Genomic DNA, 26,066 nt, shown 5'->3' on the forward strand with positions numbered 1-26,066 from the left:
TAACCAAGCTTCTTTTGCTATAGTTGTTTTGCTGTTTGTTGTGCTCTGTTTTGTTTTGTTTTGAGTCCACAGCATTCTCTTGGGTGCGCTGGTTGTTATATGCAAGTGATTAGCTTCCCTGTATGTTTTAATGTACTGTACATATCTTGAATTGCCTTTATTACTTTACATCCTTCATATACATGAGTACAAATCTTTATGTTACATCTCCAACTGAATGTGCAATTATAGTAACTTATAATAAATGGTATGTACAACAGGACAGTCAATATAACATAGAAATACAGTTGTGTCAGCATGAGTTAATCAGTCTGATAGCCTGGTAGAAGAAGCTGTCCCAGAGCCTGTTGGTCCTGGCTTTATGCTGCGGTACTGTTTCCCAGGTGGTAGCAGCTTGTACAGTTTGTGGTTGGGGTGACTCGTGTCCCCAGTGATCCTTCAGACACTTTTTACACACCTATCTTTGTAAATGTCCTGAGTAGTGGGACGTAAAGTTGTAAATAAATTTGAATCTCAAATTCCCCATTGGCCAATTGGCTTGAACCTCACTTCTTTATATTGATCCAAGTGAAACTCATATGCAATGAGATTTGCTCTTTCAATGTTCTCAGCTCTCACTCTTGCTACTCTGTGGGGAACTACATATACCTGTCTGGACACACCCCCTGCTGACTGCTCCTGTGGCTCCTCCCACTGACCCCGGTATAAAGGCGATTGAGGCCTGAGCCAGGCCTCTCAGTCTCCAGGATGTAGTATGGTGGTCAACCACTGCTTGTTCCTTCTTCCAGACAATAAAAGCTGATATCTCGCCTTTACATCTCAGAGAGAGTTATTGATGGTGCATCATGCTCCAAAGCCACCAATCCTCAAAGGAAATTTGACTTGGTTGACTGTGACACAGAGGTTGTCTCGACTCAGTCAGCCTGCTGCACTTGCATTATAATTTCAATCTCACCTCACTACCATTAGTAAATACTCAGCAGCAAACACGAGCAAATCATCTTCAGTCTCTTTCAACAGCTGTGATCGGCCTTTATTCTGTACAGCAATGTCAAAAACTTTTGAGAGTAAATATTAATCCATTTTAAAATGGATGTGGATGTTCACCTTGATGTGCCCTATTGCAAAGGATTTCCAGGTCACTTTAGAAATAATCTCTGCTGTTTATTGTTTTATTTACTGAACTTTAATTATGAATATCAGCTTCAGCTCTGTAAGGTGAGAAACAAAGTGTGTGTTGCCTGGAGTCATAACTGTGTGAGAAAACTAAGTCAAATTAGAAATGCTTCCTCTGGCCTAATTACAAAGCTACAAAGTTCAAACAGTGCAATGTAGAGTTGAAATTAACATACTGTACATATCTACTTAGTAATTGCTGGTGCTTTACTGTTAGTGGTGCTTTACTGGGTAATCCCTTGGGCCATTTTGTCATGTTGAAGGCATTAAATTAGTGAAAGTCTTATTATGATAGCAGAGCGCTGAAGAAAACAACACTTTTTGAACATATATATTGGATGGTATGCCTAATCATAATCAATAACATCTTTAAAAAAATCTCAAATAGAAGGTAACTCTAAATGTTCAGTGTGCACTATTTTTTTAGAACTCTAGTTAGATCACCGTAACGAAATGATCTGAGAAATGTTTTATTCATTGTGCTATGGCAATCTCTGTTGCAAACATCAAGAAGCAGTGTACAAGTAGTCTTTCTTTCATTGGTCTGTGATGATAATCACACAATGATTAACAAACCTGCCTTTAGGACCCTGGGTCGGTGTCTGATGGGCTGCTCTGTTGCCAGTAAATATAGGAATCATTTAAAAAGTATTAATATGGTTGCTATTGATCCCTTTATTGACAAGACTGTTGGGAAAGAAGGTAATGAATTCTTTATAACTATTGGGGATGATGTTTTGAGATAGTTAATTTATTAAACTTGATTTTCTGCCATTCATTGACAGAGGGAAAAGACAGGAAGAGGTGGTTCTCAGTCTTTCTACTGCCGCTGCCACAGTCCTCATTTTCAGGGCTGCTCAATGGTATGTTTGAAGTTTGCTGGCTTTATGTGTTCCAGTTTTAAACAATTATCCACGTCCTTTTTCAAAAGGGGTAATATTATAGAGAGTATGTTTGTGTGTGGTGTACTGTGTGTGAACGTGCGTGTGCAGCTTTGGTGAGTGGTTTATATTGCTTTATTAATTAGACGTAGCATTGAGATTCAAGATACTGTAACAAACTGCAGGCTATTCGCTTGGGACCAGTGCAGTATGATTAGCGGCTGCACTAACTAACATAAAATCGCTCATGTGTTACATTCAGTTAGCAATGAGAAACAAGGCACCACATCTGTTCCTAAGCTGGTATCCTGAAGATCAAACGATTTTTGAAAATATCATCTGGCTGGGGAATTTCTTTTGTCAGTTCGTGACCAGTGTGATATCTTAACTCACTGTCTTGGAAATGATGTCTGCTAAAGTCTTTGCAAGTAACAGGCAAACAAAAAGTTCTGCAATAACTTGAAGATTTCACAGTTGGTTGACTGTAAAGGATTCTGTGGGTTTCTGGCATGCATTCAGATATTGCACTTATTCTAATCCTTCTTAATGTTCTGCTGAACTGCAGGTTAGATCTCCAGATGTAGAGAAGTCTATTAACACAAGAATGTCTTCCAGGAAGTCATTCACTTATGGTAATACATCACATGATACGACTATGACAGTTTACCACGTTATTTATTTATGCTTCGAGAGGTCTTCAGATGATAGAGTTCACTTTCTTTGATAGTGACCTGTGCCCAACCTTTGAGATGATGCAATGTGCAAGACCTTTTTTTTAAAGCATCTGATCACCCTCCGATGACTTCTCAGACATCAGACTCCACTACGGTGACTTCCAAACATTGGCCCCTAGACGCACTTCATCCTTCCTTCCGAATTCCATACCAACCTGTGCTAAATAAATAGGGCACGAGTACAAATTTGGAATCTGCCTGATCAGAACGACCAAGCTCCAGAAATATGGTGGGAGTGACCTCAGTTCTGACCGCCTGCTGGTCCTAGAAGGACCAGGCTCTGGAGAGCAGGTGCGAGAGTGAGGCAGCAGGAGAGGGAGAGAGAGAGGGGGAGAGTGGGAGTGGAGAAAGCAAGTTAGAGAAATGATGGAAAGTTCCTGCCTACCTCTGCATGCAATTGCTTATCCCTCTGATAGTCAAACATCTTTCTGACACGGAGACATCAGCGAATTTTTCATCCAAAGCTCATACCATTCTGGTTAACATGAGTCTGTACAAGGTGGTTGTAAGCCACTTGGTTATAATATGAGAAAGTAAAAAAAAAGGGGGGGGTGGTTGTCAACTTAAAATTGACTGATTCAAGCATATCTTTCCCATTGTTAGCTGACTCTGGATGAAACAGAATGGAAGTATTAACTGTTTCAAAGGCAACCAAGATACGCATTAATTCTCTCAGAGACAAATTGGAGAAAATTTTTTCCTGAAAGGACATGAAGCCCAAATGGTGCTAATCCAGAAACACTGTCATGTTTCAGGTGACGTTTAGAGGGACATGATTGTCCTACTAAATAACATTCAGTAGGTCAGTGATAGTTCAATGGAGGTCCGGTTAAAAAAAAGTGAGGGAATTTTGACGAGACTTTTGCAATATTCAGCTATTTCAAAGTGTGCAATAAAAACACTTCATTTTCCTCCTCTTGCTTGAAGTTGCATTCTTTGTGCGGAAGGCTGTTTGAGAAAGTCACAAGATCTCAAGGAAACAGATTTTGAAAATCTCCCCACGACTTTTCAGAATCCACACAGAAACCAGCAGAACCTTTACATTAACACAGATTTTCAATGCACAGGTCTGCATATGAAAAAATAGACAGTAGCTGTAGATTATATAAAGTTGTGCACTGTTTAGTTATATAATTGAACAGCTGTCAACTGTAGCCTCTCGTACATCTTCATGGTTGGTGAGCTTTGGGTGGAATGGGGAAGTAGATCCAAGAACCTAATTCAGAACTGGAGCTCAGAAGTTTGCAAGCCATGCTTTACAAAATCTCAGTTCTTAATTTTACTTAAGGGCAATGTTTCAAGGTCATCTCAGCAGAATTCAGTGACTCATAATTAAAACCAATGCCACTTATCCTGATCTGTCATTTAGTGCAAACCACTGGTCACCAGAGCAGGAGCAATTGAAATGCAACTGCTTATAATGTAATAACAGTCGTTCAGGACAGTTACTCCTTGCACTTATCAAACCCTCTTCTTTTCTCTCATACTACAGCAAAGTAGTCTTGTTATATTTTTGAAAATTACAATGATAACAAGGAACATTACCTGTCCAGGCATTTTAACGAGAGATTAGTGATTAACTTAATGTTAATTCTCTTTGAGGAATTCAAAGAGGTCAAGATCCATTCAGCTTGCTCAATCAACAGGAGCATCATCCCTCACTTTACTGAGAAGACCACCTTATCGGGTATGCTGTTAGGCAATGCTTGATCTTGCAAAGACTCTAAATCAGCCCCCAGAATACCTACTTCTTCCTGCACACTCATTCTCAATCACTTACAAGCCTGCAGAACTGCTTGATCAAATGCAACATTTTAGGAAAGGTCTTGAGTCGCTCTGATGCCAACAAAGTACTGCCACTCTCCCGATGAAGGGTCACGGCCTGAATTGTCAACTGCTGACTTCCCTCCAAAAATGCTGCCTGACCTGCTGAGTTCCACCAGCATTTTGTATGTGTTGCTCAAGATTCCCTGCATCTGCAGACTATGTCATACCACTTACTGTAATAAATAAAGATTTCAGGAAAGCTAAAACGTGTGCTGACTTTTTCTGCTGTATACAACAGCAATTTCAACAACTGTACATCTATATATTTTAATAGGGCCGTTTAAGCTTAGGAGGCCCTCCCACACAATCATCAAAACACTTCTTTTATCCCACTTGGTCACCGATATAAGAAAACAAAACTCCTACATCAAGCTGAAAGCCAATGTTTGTAAGGTTTTGGATTTTCAACAGTACCCAGCTTGGCCCCTGCAATATTACCCATGTTAAGTCAGTAGTTATGTGCTCCCAACTTTATAAATTTAAGTGAGTAACAAGTTCAAGTTTAATTAACCATAGATGAATACAACCAAATGGAACAGCATTCCCCTGGGGCCAAGGAGCAAAACACATTACCATCGGCACACAGCACACTGCACAGAGCATCCTGACTGTGTCATCACCTGGTACGGGAACTGTACTACGCTCAATCGCAGGCCACTGCAGAGAGTGGTGTGGACATCTGTGGATGTGGACTTCCCTCTGTTCAGGACAATTACAGCAGCAGGTGCATAAAAAGGGCCCAGAGGGTCATCAGGGACTTCAGCCACCCTAGCCACACAATGTTTCAGCTGCTTCCACCTGGCAGGCGGTACTGCAGCATTAAGGACAGGATCAACAGGCTCCAGGACAGCTTCTTTCACCAGATTTAACGATACACATTGATATGATTGCATATCTGACTATACACTGATCTGATTGTGTATCTGACTGTACCTACATGAATACAAAACAATTATGTATACAATCTTAGTGTTTGGGAAATATCCTCCCACATTTCCCCTCTTCATTGCTTGTACGTTGCGACAGAGACACAACATAAAGATTTTTATTGTCTTGGATGCAAGAAATAAAATAAACACAAGACAATACAAATAACACACATGGTTGTGATTGCAGCAAAACATATAATCACAAAGAAAAAAAGTATATAGTCCAAGTCCCTGAGTGGCCTGACCGTATTGATGATAAGTTGTCCTGCTCCAGTTTGTTCTTCCATTGAGTGAACACCAGAGGGCAGCACTGATGGGCGGAGCCAGTCCCCAACCCAGTATGGATTCCAGCACACCACTTGGAGGCCTCTACTCTCTCTCACACCGCCTCTGGTGCCTCCATCCCTGGTAACTGGGACAGGCAACCCCGAGGGGTGGACCTAGTGCCCGCCACAACCAAGCGAATGCTGCTCCCCAGTTGTCAGTCTCACCAAGTAAACCTGTAAAGTGGACTTGAAGTATTCTACCTTACTAATATCCAACAGGGTCTTGTGATCACAGCAAAAACATCCAAGGCAGCAACTTGCCCTGTGAGCCTTCTCACCACAATAGCGCTACACGACAAGTTCATAACGACAGTGCATAATAAGTCTAGCTCCATTGCTATTGAGCAACTCGCTGATGGGATAGTCCTACAGTACTTGATGATCTTAGCATCCAGCAGTGACTTGCAATCATAAAAAATAATGAAAAGGACAAACAAATAACGTTTGACTGGACCTGGAGTGGCTGCTCTAACAGAGAACGCTGCCATCTTACTGGAAACCATGTGTTGGTGCATAACTGAGAGCGTGTATATCCCGCTCCCTCCTCCTTAGTACATGTTAAATTGGAGCAGCAATCAATATAGTCATCCTCTTAAGGCTATATTTAAGCAAGGGTTCTAGATGGGCTGGTTAATGTAAGTTCACAATTAATTGCTGTAGCCAAGGAAAGCCTTTGAAATTGTAGCTGGTTGCATATTTTCAGCAATTAATATTAGGTAGTTGACCAATTTACAAAATTCTCCAATTGCTGAAACAAAATCAGCACGAAAACATTATATTTAGCACAAGAGGTAGATGGAGAGGAAAGGTTTAAAAAGGATTATGGGCCAGATTTGGGCAGATGGAACTCCCTCAGATGGGAATCTTGGTCAGTATGGGCCAGTTGAGGCAAAGGCCTATTTCCATGCTCTGTGCACTACAAGTGATGATTTTTTAAAAATTGATAATGATAATAAGTGAAAACAAATACAGTTGACCATTTAGAATGTTTTGCTTTGGTATTTATATTGAAGAAGCAGAACAGCATCCAAGGAAATGAATACGGAATGATAGTCAAGGACTCAACAAAAGATAGTGAGCCAAATATTGTTAGCAAAAAAGATCATGATAAAAAAGTGACATCTTCCCAGGTTGAAATGTTTTAAAGAAAGTAGGCATAAACATTACAGAGGCTCTGCAAATACACATGCTATGTTCTTGGCTTTCAGGAATTGTCTCTTCAGATTGAAGAGTTGAGTGTGGCATACCTTAAGCTAAGTCAGATAAAAGGGGGAAGCCAGCATATTACAGACTGGTTAATCTGACATATGTTGTTGGGAAATCACTGGAGTCTGTAATTAAAGATAGTGACTTAACACCTTGAACGGAACGGAGAGAGGCAGCATGCGTAAAAGAAAAGTCATGCTTAACAAACCCAAAAACTTCGGATTTAGTGGTAGTTATGATAACAAGGCATCCATCATAAATGACCCTTACCACAAGTCATTCCTTTTTCTCATGACTACCATCAAGGAGGAGATACAGGAGCCTGAAGACCCACATTTAACATTTCAGGAGCAGTTTCTTCTGCTCTGCCATCAGATTTCTGATCAGTCCATGAACCCATGAACACTTCCTTGCCATTCCTCTTCTGCAGTTTATTTTTATTGTAACTTAAATGCTTTTTCAGTGTTTCTCACTCTACTGCTGCCATGAGACTGAAAACTTGTGACATATGTCAGTGATATTAAACCTGATTGTGGGTCTGATTAATTCCTCCATGAAACGTGGAAAGTGCAAAGCTGTGTAAATGTTCTTCACAAGTTGCACAGTTTGTAGCCTTTTTGACCTCGATCAAGCTGAAATAACTTGAACCATCTTGAACTGCAGACATTTATGAAGTATACCATAGTATAGCCTCAAAATCTGTCATGAGGTTACATGAGATGTAAGTGAATTTTAATGGCCCACTATGCCACAATAACCACCAAGCAAACTATCTGGCTTTAAAAGACTGATGTTATATGTATACAGGTATAATATTTTTGTCTAAATACTCCATAATAATGTGAGGAAATATAAAATGAAAAGTTTGGTATTTTAGATTTTGCTTTAATCAGATATAACTTATTCAATCTATATTTGGCACTTCATAAAATGATTAAAAATGATTATGCTTACTTTTAACTGTGGATATTATTTGAAGTGATTAGTAGTTCATCCAGCTTGTGACATTATAGCTCCTGGATTCCAAGGCTGAAATTTGTGCAGTTCAACTCTACCTCACCTGGAGGGGCTATCTAGGTCCCTGGCTGGTGGTGAAGGAGGACATGCAAGGACAGCCGGTATATTCCCTTCTTTTGCAGGATAAAGTGTCATGAGATGGGGTGGGGGAGGGAGGAGCAGACCTCCAGGTCCCAAAGAGAGCGGCCCCTGTAGAAAGAAGAAAATGTGCAGGAGGAAGGTAGGGGAGAGGGGAAATGCAACTGGCAATGCCATTGTGCTGAGGCTGGTGAAGATATTGGAGGTGATGGGTTGGATCGGGTGAAAGATGAGAGCCAAGAGCATTCTATTGCTGTCTGCTTGTGTGTGTGTGGGGGGGGGGGTTGCATTGGGGTTAGAGTAGATGTGTGGGAAATGGAGGAAAGATGTGTGAGAGCCTCATCAACTGTGGCAGAGAGGAAGCTGCATTTCTAGAAGCGGACATTTTGGAAGCCATAGAGTGGACTGTGATCACTCATTGCCAGGTTATGCTTCAGTTCATAGAGTTTTGGTGAGACCACATCCGAAGGACAATGTCTAGGATTGATCACCTTAACTAAGGAAGAAAATTAATTTATTAGAAATAATTTAGAAAAGGCTTAGTAGGGTGAAGATGTTGGGCAGACAATCTTGTATCTGCTAGTGATAGAAGAATGAAAAGGGTCTCAGTTGACACGTCACTGTGTGGCATTGTAATGACTGTGGCCACGGGCTGGCAAGTTTCCGGCGCAGAGCTGGAACAGGCCTGAAGCAAAGGTGTGCTGAAATGGCCTCATCTGTGTGGTGAACTACATATACCTGTCTGGACACACCCCCTGCTGACTGCTCCTGTGGCTCCTCCCACAGACCCCGGTATAAAGGCGATTGAGGCCTGAGCCCGGCCCTCAGTCTCCAGGATGTAGTATGGTGGTCAACTACTGCTTGTTCTTTCTCCCAGTCAATAAAAGCCGATATCTCACCTTCACATCTCAGAGAGAGTTATTGATGGTGCATCAATTTTATTGACTGGAAGTTTTAAAGCATGGAAAGCATTTTACGTCTGGAAGGATTGGATTTGGACACCCAAGCCCCTGAAGCAGCTCTTGCCTTTGAACTCTGGCTTGCATGCTTCCAGTCATACTTGGGGGAGGTTAGTGCAACTGAACCCGCTGTTATGCACCAAATTCTCCTCTCGAGGGTCACCCCAAAAGCTTATTCACTTATCAGGGACCTGTCGACCTACCAAGGGGCACTGGACGCCCTCAAAAGACAGTACCTGCGGCTGGTGAACACCGTCTATGCAAGACATCGCTTAGCTACCCGACGACAGCGGCCTGCAGAGTCGAGTGCCAAGTTTCTCCGAGCCCTACAGACACTCGTGTGGACTTGTGATTGCAAAACGCTCACGGCGGAACAGCATGTGGAGCTCCTCATATGAGACGCCTTTGTTACAGTGTACGTACGTCAGCGGCTGCTGGAAAATGCCGATCTTACCCACTCGGCGATCGAGACGGCCGACACGCTGGAGGCTGCTCTGCACAACGCTGATGCTGTCCAGCTGCGCGATCCCCCGCCAGTCCCGTGGCCACCTCAGACCCCGCTGCTGCCAGTACCCACGAGCAAATTTGCCAACGCCGCTGCCAGTTGCGATTCCATGAACTCCCCGAACCCGACCACAGCTGCCGCCAGTCGCAAGCCCACGCAGTGTTACTTCTGCAGACTCAAAAAGCACCCCCGAAAACGCTGCCCAGCCCAGGAAGCGACCTGCTCCAGCTGCGGAAAGAAGGGCCATTTCACCAAGATCTGTAAGTCTAAACCACGAGCGGGGTGGGGCAGTGCTGCATGTGAGGCATGGGGGCCACCATCTTGCCTGCCCGGATGTGGGTGGCCATCTTTATTGGCGCCATCATTCCCCGCCCCCTACCCACTGGTGCTTACCGGGCACCAAGACGGCAGTTCAACTCTGGCCACCATAACCCTCGACCAAAGCGCCCCACACCAGCTTGCAAGGTCAATGATGGACATCCTGGTGGAGGGGCACAGGGCTAACTGCCTGTTTGACACGGGCAGCACTGAGAGTTTTATTGACCCGGACACTACGCAACGCTGCGGACTCGTGACACGGCCGGTAAGCCAGAGGGTCACCTTGGCTTCTGGGTCGTATTCCACAGACATCCGGGTGGGTTGTGTAGCGACATTGGTGGTGCAGGGCACAGAATATAGGAACTTTGCGCTACTGGTCATGTCTCAACTGTGTGCGCCTGTGCTATTGGGGCTGGACTTCCAGAGCCACCCCGAAAGTGTGACTATGGCATATGACGGGCCCCTCCCACCACTCACTGTCAGGAACCCTCAGTTTTGTGGGACTTCGCCATATACGCCGCTACCGACCACACACACACACACACACACACACACCGAACCACACGTCCCACCCAGCACCATGCCGACAGCTGCGCTACTGACACCACTTGCAGCCTCTCCACCCTCAAGATCCCTCCCCCACCGCTGTTCACCAACCTGACCCCCGACTGTAAACCTGTGGCAACTAAAAGCAGGAGGTACAGCGCAGGGGACAGGACCTTCGTTCAGTCAGAGGTGCAGCGGCTGCTCAGGGAGGGGATCATTGAGCCAAGCACAAGTCCTTGGAGGGCCCAGGTGGTTGTTGTTCAGACCGGGCAGAAAAATAGGATGGTCATGGACTATAGTCAAACCATCAATAGGTTCACTCAGCTTGACGCATACCCCCTACCCCGCATCGCGGATATGGTCAACCAGATAGCTCAGTACAAGGTGTACTCGACAATAGATCTGAAATCCGTTTATCACCAGCTCCCCATCCGCCCAGAGGACGGCCCCTACACCGCCTTCAAGGCGGGCGGCAGGCTCTATCACTTCCTGCGCATCCCATTCGGTGTCACAAATGGTGTCTCGGTCTTCCAGAGGGAAATGGACTGGATGCTGGACCAGTGCCAACTGAAGGCCACATTTCCCTATCTGGATAACATCACCATCTGTGGTCACGACTGGCCGGATCACAACGCCAACCTCCAATGATTTTTCCAAGTGGCCAAAGCCCTGAACCTTACTTATAATAGGGACAAATGTGTGTTCGGAACCACCGGACTTGCTATCCTTGGGTATGTCGTGGAAAACGGGGTCATTGGCCCTGATCCTGACCGTATGCGCCCCCTGTTAGAACTCCCTCTTCCCACCACCCTCAAAGATGGTGCCTGGGCTTCTTTTCCTATTACGCCCAATGAGTCCCCCATTATGCAGGCAAGGCCCGCCCCCTGGTCAAGTCTACCACTTTTCCCCTCTCTGCTGAGGCCTGTGCGGCCTTCAGCTGCATTAAAGGGGACATTGCCAAAGCAACAATGCATGCAGTAGATGAGACCATTCCCTTTCAAGTAGAGAGTGACGCCTCCGATTTCGCGCTTGCTGCTACCCTCAATCAGGCAGGCAGGCCAGTAGCATTCTTTTCTCGTACCCTTCAAGGCTCTGAAATTCGGCACTCCGCGGTGGAGAAAGAAGCCCAGGCGATAGTGGAAGCTATTAGGCACTGGAGGCACTATCTCGCCGGCAAAAGGTTCACCTTGCTGACCGACCAGCACTCAGTTGCATTCATGTTCAGCAACCAACAGCGGGGCAAAATCAAAAATGATAAAATTCTGCGGTGGAGAATAGAACTCTCCACCTACAACTATGATATCCTGTACCGGCCTGGAAGGCTCAATGAGCCCCCTGATGCCCTATCCCGGGGAGTGTGTGCCAGCGCACAGCTCGACCAGCTGTACGCCCTCCATGCACATCTTTGCCACCCGGGGTTCACCTGATTTTACCATTTTGTGAAAGCCCAGAACCTGCCATACTCCCTTGAGGACATCAGGATGATGATCAGGGACTGCCAAGTCTGCGCTGAGTGCAAACCGCACTTCTACCGTCCTGAAAAGGCACAACTTATCAAGGCCACCCGCCCCTTTGTGCGACTGAGTGTTGACTTTAAGGGCCCCCTTCCCTCCACCGACTGCAATGTCTACTTTCTCAACATTATCGACGAGTACTCGCGGTTCCCCTTTGCCATCCCCTGCCCCGACACCACTACCACGTCCATCATAAAAACTCTTTTCCCAGCTCTTCACTCTGTTCGGATATCCCTGCTATATCCACAGTGATAGTGGGTCCTCCTTTATGAGTGACGAGCTGCGCCAGTACCTGCTGGCTAGGGGCATTGCTCCTAGTCGGACCACGAGTTATAATCCCCGGGGAAGTGGACAGGTGGAGAGGGAGAATGCCACAGTGTGGAAGGCCACACTTTTAGCCCTTAAGTCAAAAGGGTTGCCGGTCTCTCGATGGCAGGAGGTCCTCCTTGAGGCACTCCACTCTATCCTCTCCCTGTTATGTACGTCCACCAATGCCACCCCTCACGAGCGCCTATTCTCTTTTCCCAGGAAGTCTGTCACTGGGACCACCCTACCAGCTTAGCTGACGTCCCCAGGGCCAGTGCTGCTCCAGAAACATGTGAGGAGCAATAAATACTCCCCGATGGTCGAGAGGGTTCACCTTTTACATGCGAACCCCCAGTATGCCTACGTGGTCTTACCTGATGGGCGGGAGGACATGGTCACCGTCTGCAACCTGGCGCCCGCAGGAGCAGCAGACACTACCCCGAACACTCCCCGGTAACTATGAACCCTGTACCTGAGGTGACACCGCGCACACCGAGCCCTACACAGACTCCTCACAACACTCATATATCAGGCGCCTCACACATGCATGAGGGATCACTGACGCCTACTGGGCTGACACCTCCAGTTAGGCCGGAACCAGCACAACCACCGTCTCTGGTGCAATCACCATCAGCACCTGTGCAATCACAGCCGGTGTTATGTAGATCGCAGCGACAGATTCGACCACCTGATGGACTTAACCTGTAAATATACTTGTGAGAAACTTCACCCCATGGGGACTCTCTCTTTTAAAACACGGGGGGGTGAATGTGGTGAACTACATATACCTGTCTGGACATGCCCCCTGCTGACTGCTCCTGTGGCTCCTCCCACAGACCCCGGTATAAAGGCGATTGAGGCCTGAGCCCGGCCTCATTTTCCAGGATGTAGTATGGTGGTCAACTACTGCTTGTTCTTTCTCCCAGTCAATAAAAGCCGATATCTCGCCTTCACGTCTCAGAGTGAGTTATTGATGGTGCATCAATTTGACAGCTGCTCTGTTAGTTGCTTGCTGATTTCCTGTCAAAATCTCTCATAGTCTTGTATGATGACTTCACTGCCTTAGCAGATCAGTTTTAAGGCAACATGAGTGAATCTGCAGATGCTGGAAATAAATAAAAACACAAAATGCTGGCGGAACTCAGCAGGCCAGACAGCATCTATGGGAGGAGGTTTCGGGCTGAAACCCTTCATCAGGAGTAATTTTTTTTGTTGTTTTTTTTTCAGATCAGTTTTAAGTTTATTTGGCAATAATCTGTGCATGCTTCTCATTGAACCAGTGCTGACCCCGATTAATAGCCATGGTAAGTTGAGGGAATTGCGAGGCATTGCGATTACAGATAGTGATAGTGATGGCAAACCTGAAAGTTGATGATGCTGCTCCATTGATGTTCCAGTAAATTTATGTATAATATAGCTAAATTAAATTGGTAATACAAAAATAAAAAATAGTGAAGTGGTGTTCATGGGTTCAATGTCCATTTAGGAATCGGATGGCAGAGGGGATGAAGCTGTTCCTGATTCGTTGAGTATGTCCCTTCAGGCTTCTGTACCTCCTTCCTGATGGTAGCAATGAGAACAAGGCATGACCTAGGTGATGGGGTCCTTAATGATGGATGCCACTTTTTTGAGGCATCGTCCCTTGAATATGTCCTGGATGCCACGGAGGAGGGTATTAACCATGATGGAGCTGACATCTGTTCACAACTTTCTGCAGCCTCTTTCAATCCTTTGCTGTAGCCTCCCTCCCCCACCCCACCCATACCAGATAGGGATGTAGCCAGTTAGAATACCGTCCTCAGTAAATCTGCAGAAATTTGTGAGTGTCATTGTGATGTACCAAATCTCTTCAAACTCCTAATGAGATAGAGCTACTGCCCTGCCCTCTTTGTAGCTGCATCGATATGTTGGGCCCAGGATAGATCTCAGAGTTATCAACCCCCAGGAACTTGAAATTGTTCGCACTTTCCACAATTTTATTCTTACTCTGTTGGAAGGTAATGGTACAACTAGCTAGAGGGAGTATGTTAAATAACAGTGAGGTTGAGCAAACCTGTATGGTTTTGGTATGAAAATGTCAAATACTGAAGGGCATCGATTGAAGGTGGAAGTGGGAAAGTTCAAGGACAACTCTTGACATGAAGAGTGACAGGTATTTGGAATTGCTGCCTGGAGAGGTGGTAGAGTAGATATGATAGCAATGTTTATGAAGCATTCAGACAGACACGTGAACGGGTAGGTAATAGAGGGATACAGACAATATGTAGGTAGATGGGATTAGTTTAAGCTGGCATCATAATCATCATAGACAGGTTGAGAAATGGACATGTTCCTCTACAGAAGATCTCGTGTGAATCAGACTACTTTTTATGACAAAGTTGAAACTATTGTGAACAAAGATACCTCAACTAGTTTTTCTGAATCCAAATTCTGTATTTTTAACTGGCCTATAATTCCAGTGCCAACGTGATGGGATTTGAACTCGGGTCTCTAGGTTTTTTGTACAGCCGTATGGGTGGGTCATCCAATAGTTTACACAAAGTGCACTGCAGATGCTGTGGTCAAATCAAGACGTACAAAAAAGCTGGATGAACTCAGCAGGTCAGGCAGCATCCGTTGACAGAAGCAGTCAACGTTTCGGGTCGAGACCCTTTGTCAGGACTAAAGAAGGAGGGAGCAGGGGCACTATAAAGAAGGTGGGGGAAGGGTGGAAAACCAATCAGAGGAAAGATCAAGGGGTGGGGGAGGAGAAGCAGGGAGGGGATAGGCAGGAGAGGTGAAGAAGGAATCTAAGGGGAAAGCACTATGGGTAGTAGAAGAAGGCAGAGTCGTGAGAGGTGATAGGCAGCTAGAAGAGGAGACAGAGTGAAGGTGGGATGGGGGAAGGGAGAGGGAAGGCTACCCAACGGATGCTTCCCGACCTGCTGAGTTCATCAAGCTTTTTTGTATGTCTTCATCCAATAGTTTAACTGCTATACCGGCATCATTCCTTAGAAAATTTAGAATATTTTGGAAAACCTTCTCCAATCAGTAAAGCTTTTATTTCTTCCACAAAAATGCAGTGTCTAAACCTGGACATAATGCAAACTGGTGACATTTAGCAATTTAATATTGCTTCCTTGTTATAATCATGTCTTATTTATAAAGACAAAAATCCAGTAAGTTTGTTTAACAATCTTCTATTTACTTGTTTGTCAATTCCAAACATTTTTTGTATGTTTTGCAGAAACAGCAGTTAATCTGCACTGGTAATCTTTCTTCGTGCTGCATTTCCATTGATGTAACCTGTGTAAAAATTTAATCAACTCTTAGAAAGGGGCTACTTTATATTTAGCATGAATAATGTAATTATAAATTTAATTGATGGACAAGATGCAGTTCTAATAACCACTAACCAGCTATATTTCATTAGGAGTTTGAGAAGATTTGGTATGTCACCTACAACACTTGCAAGTTTCTACAGATGTACTGTGGAGAGCATTCTGACTGGCTGCATCACCGTCTGGTACGGAGGGGCGAGCTAAGCTGCAGAGAGTTGTAAACTTAGTCAGCTCCATCATGGGCACTAGCCTCCGTAGTATCTAAAACATCTTCAAGAAGTGGTGTTTCCAAATTCTGGCATCCATCATTAATGACCCCCACCACCCAGGAGATGCCGTCTTCTCACTGTTACCATCAGGAAGGAGGTACAGAAGCCTGAAGGCACACACTCAGCGATTCAGGAACAGCTTCTGCCCCCCTCTGCCATCGGACTTCTGAATGGACACTGAACCCATGAACTAATTTTAATTTTTTTGGCTACTTATATAATTAGCTATTTTATATATAGTACAATGTTTCATGCAATCTGGCGAAGTTGATGAGTGGTGACAAGGAACAACAGATCATTATTCCCATTTTGAGCACTAAATGATTCATTCTGTTAATTTGCAGAATCTATTAAATGATGATCAACTTGTGACCAATTGAAGTGAATTGAGTTGACTTTATTACTTACATCCTTCATATACACAAAGACTAAAAATCTTTACGTTACGTCTCTATCTAAATGTGAAATGTGCAATTTATAGTCACTTATAATAAATTATGTACAACAGGACAGTCAATATAACATAGAAATACAATTGTATCAGTGTGAGTTAATCAGTCTGATGGCCTGGTGGAAGAGGCTGTCCCAGAGCCTGTGATCCTGGCTTTATGCTGTGGTGCCGTTTCGCAGATAGTAACAGCTGGAACAGTTTGTGGTTGGGGTGACTGGGGTCCCCAATGATCCTTTGGGCCCTTTTTACACACCTGTCTCTGTAAATGTCCTGAATCATGGGAAGTTCACATCTACAGATGTGCTGGGCTGTCCACACCACTCTCTACAGAGTCCTGCAATCGGGGGAAGTACAGTTCCCATACCAGGCAGTGATGCAGCCAGTCAGGATGCTCTCAATTGTGCCCCTGTAGAGTGTTCTTAGGATTTGAGGGCCCGTACCAAACTTCCTCAACCGTCTGAGGTGTAAGAGGTGCTTTTGTGCTTTTTTCACCACACAGCCGGTATTTGCAGACCACGTGAGATCCTCAGTGAAGTGTATGCTGAGGAACTTAAAGCCGTTCACCCCTCAACCTCAGGTCTGTCAACATCAATAGGGGTTATCTGTCTCCATTCCTCCCGCAGTCTACAACCAGCTCCTTTGTTTCGCAGCATTGAGGGAGAGGTTGTTTCCTTGACACCATGTGTCAGGGTGATGACTTCTTCTCTGTAGGCTGCCTCGTTATTACCTGAGATTAGGCCAATCAATGGAGTATCATCAGTGAATTTAATTAGCAGATTGGAGCTGTGGGTGGCAGCACAGTCATGGGTATACAGGGAGTAAAGGAGAGGGCTTAGGACACAGCCCTGAGGGGCACCTGTGCTGAGGGGCAGAGGTGGGAGAGCCCACTCTTACCACCTGTCAGCGATCTGATAGCACTTTACATTGTGCAAATGGAAACACAAGCAATATCAGTTGAAAATCAGACAGCCTGGAAGTGCCTATAATATCGTGCACCACATTTTCTAGTTGTTGAACTCATTCACTGCAGATTAAAAAGTAAAATGAATGATTAATTCCTGCTTTGCACTATGGTGGCTCATGCTAGTTGTATCTCCCTGCTGAGGCTCTAGTCGGTAGAGACCTACGGAGGGCAGCTTGCTACTGAGCTTTGGCAAGCTGAGCACTAATTTTCTTCTGAGTGAGTAATATAAGGTGGGAATATGAATGAAGAGTTCAACAGCAGGTGTGAATAATTTATGCCAGAGATTGGTTTTCTTACTTGAAGAGTAGAAGAATTTTGCTCATCATGTCTTATGTTCATTGCAGTGAGAAAATAAAGAATTTGAAAGCTAAAGAAGCAAAAATAGGAAGTTTTCTTTAACCTATGTTATCCTATATAAGATATTCAGCATTCCATCCTGTTGATAAGTAAGTTTTTCAGGTAATTAATCCCAAATGGGCATGCGATAACCCATGGGAGGTCTACGTTCCTGTCCCAAACAGGAACTGACCAGGTTGGTTGAGGAACTTCTAATGTTCGATGATTTATCTATTTTATAAGTCATAGGAACACTATTAGGCCATTTGGCCCATTGAGTCCATTCTGCCATTTCATTATGGTTGATCTGTATCCCCTCTCAACACTATTCTCCTACCTTGTCCCCAGAACCTTTCAGACCCTGTCTAATCAAGAATCTATCAACCTTTTTAAAATTTATTCATTTACGGGATGTGGGCTTTGCCAGCTAAATCAGCATTTTGTTGCCCATCCCTAGTTGCCCTTGAGAAGGCGGTGATGAGCTGCCGCCTTTAACCACTGCAGTCCCTGAGGTGTAGGTACACCCACAGTGCTGTTAGGGAGGGAATTCCATGATTTTGACCCGGCAGCAATGAAGGAATGGCGATATGTTTCCAAGTCAGAATAGTGAGTGACTTGGAGGGGGATTTCCAAGAGGTGATGTTCCACCATGATCATTTGGGATTAATTATCTGAAAAACTTACTTATCAACTGGAAGGGACTCTGAATATCTTATATAGGATATCATAGGTTAAAAAAACTTCCACCTTAACTAGCCTCCACAGCAGCCTGTGATAAAGAATTCCACAGATTCACTATCCTCCAGCTAAATAAATTCCTCCTCGCCTGTGCTATAAATAGGCATCCCTCTATTTTGAGGCTATGCCCTCTGGTCCCTGCACCTTCACCAAGGGAAACATTCTCTTCACATCAACTCTATTGAGGCCTTGCAACATTCTATAGGTGTCAATGAGATTATCTCCTCTTCCTTCTAAATTCCAATGAGTACAGGCTCAGAGTCTTCAGATGACTCATATGATAATCCTTTCACTCTGTTTTCATTCTTGTGAACCCACTCTGAACCCTCTCCAATGTCTGCCCATCCTTTCATAAATCAGGGGCCCAAAGCTGCTCACAATACTCCAATGAGGCCTCACAGGCCTTATACAGCCTCAGCGTGATATTCTTACTTCTGTATTCTAGTCCTCTTGAAAAGAGTGCTAACATTGTGTTTGTCTTTCTCACCACCAACTGAACCTGCACATTGACCTTCAAGGAATCCTGCACAAGGACTCTGTAATCTCTTTACTCCTCAAATTTTTGAATTTACTCCCCATATACAAAATCGTCTCTGCTTTTACTCCTTCTACTGAAGTATGATCATATGCTTCCCAGCACTGTATTCCATCCGCCACCTCTTTGCCCATTCGCCTAACCTGTCTAAGTCCTTCTGAAACCTCTCTGCTTCCTCAACATTACCTCCCCCTTCACCTATCGTCATATAATCCACCAATTTGGCCACAAAGACATCAACTTCATAATCCAGATCATTGACATACAATGTAAAAATAAGTGGTCCCAACAGAGACCCCTGTGGAAGCTGGTCCAAAAAGCATCCCTTTATTCCCACTCTTTGCCTCCTGCCAATCAACCAATGCTCTACCCATGCTACTATCTTTCCTGCAATACCCTGGGTTCTTATCTTGTTTAGCAGCCTCATGTGCATCACCTTGTCAAAGATCTTCTGAAAATCCAAGTACACAGCATCCTCCAATTCTCCTTTGTCTATGCTGCTTGTTATTTCTTCAAAGAATTCCAACACATTTGCCAGGCAATATTTTCCCTTAAGGAAACTATGCTGACTTTGGTCTATTTTGTCATGTGCCTCCAAGTACCCCACAAAACCACAGCCTTAAGATCAATTACAACATCTTCCCAACCTCTGAAGTCAGGCTAACTGTTCCATAATTTCCTTTATTCTGTCTCAGTACCTCCTTGAAGACTGGAGTGACAGTTGCAACTTTTCAGTCCTCCAGAAACATGACAAGATCTATAGATTCTTGTAGGATCATAACTGATGCCTCCCCAATCTCTTCAGTTACCTCTTTTAGATCCCTGGGGTATAATCCATCAGATCCAGGGGAAATCCCTCTTCACATCTTTCAGTTTCCCAAGCACCATCTCCTAGTAGTATACGTATATGAAAAAAAATGTCTTGGTACCATCTTTAATATTGTAGCGGTGTGCTACGTACAGCGCTGGAATAACGACACGCAGACAGTGAGTTGCAGTTGCATAAGAGATTTATTCAAACTTCGCGACCTCGCTTTTAAGCCTTCCCGTTTCCACCCTCCCTGGGCGGGAATGCTGTGAGGGGCGCATATTCACAGTCTCTTCCCACGCATGGGCTTTTCCCCTTGCTGGTGAAGAAGGCCTGGCGCCCTTTTTGGGGCCAGCCTCTCTGCCGGCGCGTGCCATTTTGTGAGCCGGTTCGAGTGTGCTGGAAAGTGGGTCAGCACAATATTATTGGCTAACTTACCTTAATATGTCATCTCCCCCCCCCCCACCCCATGTTTTTGTTTAGTTGTCTTCTGGTGTTTTTAAGTTTCTGAATCCCCTAACTTCCTGCTAATTGTTGCCCTGTTATATGCTCCTCCCTTTTGCTTATTTGTTGGCTTTGACATCTGTCAGCCACAGTGGTGTCTCTTGCTTTTAGAATACTTCCTCTTCTTTGGGATGTATCTGTCCTGCACCTTCAAAATTGCTCCCAGAAATTCCAGCCATTGCTGCTCAGCGATCATCCATGCTAGTGCCCGCTTCCAATCAACTTTAGCCGCTCCTCTTTCATGCCTCAGTAATTCCTTTTACTCCACTGCAGTACCAATGCATCTGGTTTAGGTCTCAAATTGCAGGATGAATTCTAACATACTATAGTCACTGTTTCCTAAGGGTTCCTTTCTCTTCAGCTCCCCAATCATATCCAGTATAAAAATCATAGAAAGAAAGCAGAAAAATAAATTTGAGAACCAAAAATATGAGGTTTTATGGTACGGTTCGTACATTAAGATCAGTAATGGGAAGGACCATTACTGCACAACTTTTCATGTGACTATCCTGAATTTCTTTTGTGATAATTGTATCTTAACACATGTGGCAGGAAATGCTTTACTCTGTGTTCAGTTATATGGAGTTACTCTCGTCTGCGTTTAGTGTGCTGTCACTTTTGGTGGGCATTCATGGAAGGGTAGGATAGCATTTAGCATACAGCTATTACATTACCGGTGACTACAGTTCATTTCGTGTAAGGAGTTTGTATGTTCTCTCTGTTACTACGTGAGTTTCCTCCTGGTGTTCCAATTTCTTTCTATGTTCCAAAGGTGTGCGGGCCAGTACATCAATTGGCTGCATTGATATAATTGGGCAGCGCGGGCTCATTGAGCTGGAAAAGCCCTTTACCATGCTGTATCTCAGAACAAATAAATAAATAAAATAGCTACATTTGGCCACCAAACGTCCTCTGATAACTAAGTCAGAACAAGTCAAAAGCACATATATAGCTGCAGATGGCTTGCATGCTCCTATGTTTGTACTCTTTCAGCAAGATTATAATTCAAAAAAATAAAATACAAGGCAGAAGATCAGTCATAATTGGGTCTGTCCAGAGTACTGTTTGAGGGAAGTTTTATTTATAGCTTAAAGAGAAACTGCTCTTGTGTAATCTTATATATTTGAAACATCTGTTGGCAAATACCCTTGGGATTCACATGAATGAATACATTAAGTGGTGTTAATTTCATTGCAGTTCATTAGGACATTGGCAACATATGGAACAATAAAAAGCCTTCTTGCCGTCAGTGTTACAAGGCCACAAGAATGTGGTCTAGGAGTGCAATGGATGTTAGCAAAAATTATTTTTAGTTGAAATGTTCCTGGAGCTACTTCTGCCAGTATCAATGCCCTTGCAGTTGCATATCGAAGGAAATCATTGTGCGTTTATGGCTCAGTTAGAGCCTATCTTATACTCTTGCAAGTTCTTTCCAATCCAAATTTCATTCAGGCTTTTTCAAATATATGTCAGATCATGCTGAAGTTGCTCAACTATTGGATTTGCTCTGCATTTTGGTGTTATATTTTATTATCTGAGCAAACATTTGCAAAAGGGTCATTCAAAAGTACATTCAGAAGCAACAGTGGGATTAATTTTCGAAAGTCACTGACCACATCTTTGCTGTCGCATTCATCTCACCTAAGTGCTAGCAAACAGAATATTACACTGAACAATATTTCTCCAAAATTGTTGCTTCCTCAGAATTTTTTTTTTGTTTATGATTGACCACTTGAAGCTGAACAGAAACATAATTTCAGACTAGTATCTCGTAGGAATTTGGAGAAGCAAGAAATTAACTTTTATCCAATATAATGCATTTTGCATAATGGTGCTGACAATTTGCAACAGTTCAACAAAGCTAAAAATGCTTGGTTGACTTGCATTCATACTCAGTGTCTGAGGCTTCTCATGTAAGTGTCCAACAATAATCAGCCAGCATTGATGGATTCCAGTTATCCTGATAGTGTATATCCGTAACTGTAATGCCTTGGTGAAACCTTTCACCATGCTCGTCACTGATAGTGCCAAGATTTGCAGGGAAGAAGTATAAGTGGGAATGCAGAAAATGAATCTTTAATGACATGTTGGACTTTATGATTTTGTACACTGAAAGCATGTTGTCAACCAGCCGCACGTAGTTTGGTGCTCTGTAGTTGCCAAGAAAATTTTTCAACATCCTTCCATGTGATTTTCTCCGGTCCCATTAAAAGTTCCTTGAATTGTTGCAGTTGATGACCTGTTTGATTTGTGCACCAACAAAAACTTTCCTTAAACTTGGCATCAGTTGTTCTGACTTGAATTATGAATTGAAATAACAATATAAGCGATTTCAAATAATGGTGTGTGATAGGGAAATTTCATGGCGATTTTCATGATCAACGGTCCAAAATCCCTAAGGTACAGCCATAAGTATTCAGAAAGCAAAATCTTTGTTGTCCAGTGTTATCATACTTACAAAGTTAGCCAGATCAAGAGATGTCACCAAACTCCACTGACAATTAAGTCACAAATCTGCCATTTAATGTTGCCTCACTTTAAACTATCAGTTATTTTTAAACTAAATTTAAAGTTTTATTTCAGTGCTGATTTTATGGTAATGTTCTTTGTGTCTTGAAGATTATGATAAAAATAATAATAATATTTATGGTAATTTGCATGATATACAGAGGACTGTGACCATTAAAATATTTAAGACCATAAGACCAGAATTAGGCCATTTGGCCCATTGAGTCTGCTCCACCATTCCATCATGTCTGATCAATTTCCCTCTCAGCCCCAATCTCCGGCCTTCTTCTTGTATCTCTTCATGCCCTGACCAATTAAGAATCTATCAACCTGTGCCTTAAATATACCCAATGACTTGGCCTCCACAGCCAATTGTGGCAACAAATTTCACAGATACACCATTTGCTAGCTAAAGAAATTCCTCCTCATCTCCATTGTAAATGAATGTCCCTCTATTCTGAGTCTGTGAGCTCTGGACTTAGACACACCCCACCATATAAAATATGCTCTCCACATCCACTCTATCGAAGCCTTACAACATTTGATAAGTTTCAATAAGATCCCCCCCCCCATTCTTCTAGATTCCAGTGAGTACAGGTCCAGAGCTAGCAAATGCACCTCATGTGATTAGTCTTTCAATCACAGAATAGTTTTCGTGAAATTCCTATCAACCCTCTCCAATGTCAACGTGTCCTTCCTTAGCTAAGGGGACCGACACAGTTCACAATACTCAAGTGATGCCGCTCCAGTGCACTATATATTGGAGCCTCAGCATTCTTGTTTTTATATTCTAGTCCTTCAAAATGACTGATAACATTGCATTTGCCTTCCTCACCGCTGATTCCACCTGCTAATAACCTTTAGGGAATCCTGCTTTTATTTTTTCTATCAAACTGCATGACCATGCACTTCACAACGCTAAATTCCATCTGCCACTTCTTTGCCCATTTTCCTAATCTATCTAAGTTCTTCTGTAGTCTCTCTTCCCACTTTATCATGTGCCTCTAACCACCCTGAAATCACATCATTAACTCCTGTGGTAATTTGGAGACCACATATTTGCTGCTGTTCAGAGGTCTGACTATAACTCCTATCAGGTGTTTGTTTCCCTTTGATGTTTCCTAGCTTAATCCACGATGATTCAATAGATTTCAACAGGTACATTTAATGTCAGAGAAATGTATACAATATACATCCTGAAATTCTTTTTCTTCGCATACATCCACAAAAAACGGGGGAGTGAATGAATGAATGAGTTAAAACGTTAGAACCCCAAAGCCCGCCCCGCCCCCTCCAACAGCATAAGCAGAAACAAGGCACTGACACCCCCCACCCCTAGCAGCACAAAAGCATCAGCACCCTCCACCGAGCACTCAAACATGCAGCAAAACATCAATAAAGACACAGACTTTCAGTACCCCAAAAACCGATAATTCAACATATCACAGGCTCTCTCACTCTCTCCCTAATAAGAGAAAAAAAGGTGTCCCCATTTCACAGCGAGAGGGGAGATATAACAAGTAACTCACTGATTTATGATGTTAAAAGTCTATTGCGTCACTTTTTCCGAGCTCTGCACCTGGAGAGTTGGCACCAAAATGGCACAGCTCTCCGGGCACTCAACACCCGGTCGCTAAGCCACTGCTCCTGATGTTCTGTGTTCTCCCGCGACACTTCAGTCAGGGGTACCGGCGTAGAACCAGCACGTCCCCAGAACCAAGTGAAGGTGCTCTCGCCCTCCAGGCTGCATCCTTAGGTTATCAAAAAGCAGCCTGTCATGAGGCCCTGAGAGCGGGTCCCATTCCTGCAAAGAGTGTAGCCCCAGGTCAGAGCCTTCTAAAGAAACCCCCACACCCTGAAAAAAAAAGAGAGATATCAAAGATAGAAATGAAGCTGTTTCCGAAGATGCATGGAAAGCAAAGCCGTTTTGTGCCATCTTAACTTCGCCCGCCTTCTGATCCTATGTCACCTCTTTCTAGTGATTTGATTTAATTTTTTTTACAACCAGGCCTATGCCAACCCATTTCAATTTGTTTAGCTTGCCTTATTGTCAATTTTCTAGTTTATTCCACTGTTTTGGCCTTGGACACCACAGATCTAAGAAGTGATGTGAAAAGGCATTAGATCGAGGAAGCTTTTACAAAGGAAAGCCAGAAGATTTTGCCACTTATCCTTCCATTGAATGCATACCCTGTCGCACTTGCTGTATCCTTATTGTATTTATGCTTTTAACATTAGCCGCTTTCACATGGGAAATAATGAATGCAAATTATACACAGACTTTACCAGTACATACTTGCATGTTTGCAAGCCTCTGTACTCCAAAATATAAATAATTCCATATCTTAGTGAAGTAACACTAACCCATCTTAAGTATTCAGCAAGAATAATTCGTGGCATTAATGTGCCCTCACATTTAATCTGAAAGAGTGCTATAATCAGTACCTTCGTTGACGCAAGTACAGAATTCGCATCACTTAGCTTTCATGCCCATTGAAAGCTGGTTCAAAATTGTAACTATTCATTGCTCATGTGAGTTGTGACCCTTAATAGCCTTTCAAGGGAGAGGACATTATTTTTCCCTTGATTGTGCTTAGTTAGTCTTAAAAGAAAATCCTTCAGAAAAGCAATTTTTATACATGGATTGTTTGTTCTCTCTGTCCTTGAACTAAATATCCTCATCTATGTTTAACAAGGGAGATGTATTGAATGTGGTGCCTTATACCTAGCATTAAGCATTAAAATGCATCCACTTACAGTGCCTATATCTGTCATTAACCAGTGAATTCTTTTTAAAATTAATGTTCTACTTCCAGCCAATACAATTCACAGTTATTCAAATTATTCTATGTGTATGCATACTAAGTTTGCCTTCCCGACCAGGGAATACAATATTGAGCTGTGTTGATCCACTTGTCTGACCCACAATTGAGTTTGTGTACAAATTACTCAGGAACATCATAAGACAATAATACAATTATTTCAATAAGTAGAAAGCAGTTGCTTTAAAAACTGGACTGAATGTTTTCTGGCTCAGAAGCTGTTGGTTATTCTTCATATAAAACAATAATGGTATCACATTTCCACAGGCTAGTGATAAGTGTTAGAATATCCTGCTTTGTGCTTTTCTAAAAATCTGCTTCAGCAGCTTCTATATCTCCTATGGGAACTAATTATCCTACATTGATGAGTTAAACTGCAACAAGAGGCCAAAATCAAAAATTGGAGGTAAATGCAGGACTGAGGGTGTTATATTTGAATGCACGGGGTATACAGAATAAGGAACTGTAGATGATTTTGTAGTACAATTA

The 26,066-nt window shown here is 43.3% G+C and overlaps 1 protein-coding gene across 4 annotated transcripts in view; it reads left to right on the forward strand.

Moving 5' to 3' along the window:
• Nucleotides 1-26,066, forward strand: part of LOC132383440 (disks large-associated protein 2-like) — a 706,715-nt gene that overhangs the window by 449,557 nt on the left and 231,092 nt on the right. For 2 of the 4 annotated variants that reach the window (XM_059954400.1, XM_059954401.1), the window contains one exon: nucleotides 1,962-2,039. The exons of 1 other annotated variant lie outside the window; for it this stretch is intronic. The gene's annotated coding sequence lies outside the window, so the exon portion shown is untranslated. Of the gene's footprint in view, nucleotides 1-1,765; nucleotides 1,879-1,961; nucleotides 2,040-26,066 lie in introns of those variants that run through there. One more of the 4 variants, XM_059954399.1, reaches the window with a different exon arrangement.

This window comes from Hypanus sabinus, chromosome 30 (genome assembly GCF_030144855.1).
Source record: "Hypanus sabinus isolate sHypSab1 chromosome 30, sHypSab1.hap1, whole genome shotgun sequence".
Taxonomy (NCBI): Eukaryota; Metazoa; Chordata; class Chondrichthyes; order Myliobatiformes; family Dasyatidae; genus Hypanus; species Hypanus sabinus.